Source organism: Bidens hawaiensis, unplaced genomic scaffold (assembly GCF_021521415.1).
Source record: "Bidens hawaiensis isolate Kalapana, Puna unplaced genomic scaffold, B.hawaiensis_p1.1 tig00018749_1, whole genome shotgun sequence".
In the NCBI taxonomy this organism is placed as follows: Eukaryota; Viridiplantae; Streptophyta; class Magnoliopsida; order Asterales; family Asteraceae; genus Bidens; species Bidens hawaiensis.
In genome coordinates, this window is record NW_027492842.1 from 44,180 (window position 1) to 46,455 (window position 2,276).

General features: G+C 34.7%; 1 pseudogene; it reads right to left on the reverse strand.

Annotated features, from left to right (window-relative positions):
• Positions 1–1,072: 1,072 nt before the first annotated feature.
• On the reverse strand, positions 1,073–1,839 carry LOC143556874 (calmodulin-like protein 3 pseudogene; annotated as a pseudogene).
• Positions 1,840–2,276: the final 437 nt, after the last annotated feature.

The window sequence follows — 2,276 nt, forward strand, 5'->3', positions numbered from 1 at the left end:
TGGATTTTAATTAACTCACAAATAATGTTTTTTCTAAACCACATACGCGTTTGGGGGTTAGGCCTTCCTTTGGGGTATGTCCCTGGATCCTGAGCTCTTTCTTGTACTGTTTTGTTTTTTTATGATATTTTGCCGGGGTTTTATCCCCTTTAACCAAAAAAAGGATTCAATTACAATAGAAAAGAGAGATAAGTGGACAAAAAGCTGTGTCATCACCTTCTTTTGAATGACAAACTCGATCCTACTGAAAGTAAAATTATAGTTCTTTGGTGTCGATAAGTTACAGTGCACGATCCGCTTAACTCTTTTCAGAAACGTAATGATTTCGAAGACAAAGGACCCAAATGTATCTCCATGGTCTCACCCCTATTTTATTTATTTTTAAATAAAAAAATAGTGATTGGTTGGGGTTCCATGGCCCCACCCTTAACTCTCCTTAAGGGGTGGCAGTCTCCTTTAACCCTCGCATGTTTTTGTGTACAACGCCCTTTGTGGGTGAGCTAGCCATGACGTTAGCCCACAACATGTAGTCTAAAGCACTTGGATAGCATGTTGTCTTTTTAAACCGTATTTTTCAGTTAGGAATCAGCTCGATCGATTCTAACAAGAAACATTTATACACAAACTTTTGTTTCATACATGTAACAAAAGCCTATGTGTTTTTGTTTGAATGTGGATTGTTTTTCATTCTATTACATATAATTTGTGATCCTTTTGGTGTTATATTATCAATCTTAATTCAAGCATGCCGGCCTTGTCTATAAGAAGCAAACAAGGCCCACACTTGTTATAGAACAAATCCACACATGTTCTTTTTGAGGTTGTTGAATCTCAAACTTTTGATTAGTAATACAATTAACAATCCATAAACATGAAAACCTTAAAACATTGAACTACATACCATAAAATAAACTACATTCTAGTTGTAACATAACTAGAACCATAATGTTTTAATGACTAAAGACACAAACGGAAAAAATGAAATCAAAACACTAATTTCTGTACATTAACATTTTGCGTTAGACTGATTTAACGCGTGGTGACCTTAATACGAAAAAAACCACAAGACCAACAAGTGGTGTCCTTGATGTGAAAAAAAAAACACTTGTTCTTCTTATGCTAGCGAAACACGAATCATTTGACCGAAATAAGACTAACACCATTCCTCATCATATTCTTGAACTCATGAAAATTGATCATACCATCACCATCAATATCAACTTTGCTTATCATCATCTTACAATCCTCCAACTTTCTACCTTCTTTGAACCCCAATGAATCCAAAACCAATCCCAATTCCTCAACACTTATGAGCCCATTTTTATCCCCATCAAACACATCAAAAGCAACTTTCAAATCACCATCTTCATCAATATTCCCATGATCACCACCATCAACCTTCTTCCCATCCTCATCTTCTCGCCTCATCATCGTCTCGAAAAGCTCACAAAACTCATCGAAATTGATCAACCCATCACCGTTAACATCAACCCTTTGCACCATTTCCACCACATCTCTTTCACTTGTTGAGATCCCAATATTCTTCAAAGAGTCACTCAACTCTTGTTTTGTAATAAACCCATCTCTATTTTTATCAAAAGTAGCAAAAACACTCTTTAATTCCTCCTTTCTCTCCCTTGAACCCGACTCGACACCCTCCTTCCTCTTCGGTTCTTCGACGATTCGCTTATTCGATAAATCGTCATCCTTCAAAGATCGAATACGACACAAAGCCGCAATCTTTCTTGTGGGTACTCTAGAAAGAGTTAAAACAAAACCAATAATGAACAAAGTAACAAGAAAACCAATGGTTAAAATAGCCATTTGGATCCCCTAAACAAGAAGCTTCAATGAAAGAGAGGAGAAACAGCCTTATGACTTATGAGTTATTGTGTTTTTGGAACACTTGATGATATGATAAATGAGTGACATTATAGTTTACGCGTTATTTGGTGTCATATTCTTTTATTTAATCTTCAAATTGAGAATAATAAATAATAAGTTTTGGTGTGATGCCACAAAGCGCGTCTAAACTTAATAAACTGAAAAATTGACTTTAAATGTTAATAAAGAGAATATATTATTTTATGTGAAAAGCCGCGTTTTTTATTTAAATAAGTGGTGTTTAATATAATTATTAATATAATAAAGTGTACAGGTTGTTACAATAAAAAGGTTAAAATATTAGTTGGAGTAAATAATTAATAGTTTCGATTTTATTACGTGTCAGATACTCAGATTTCGGAGGATGCGTACATCTATAGACGCGTTGTGTT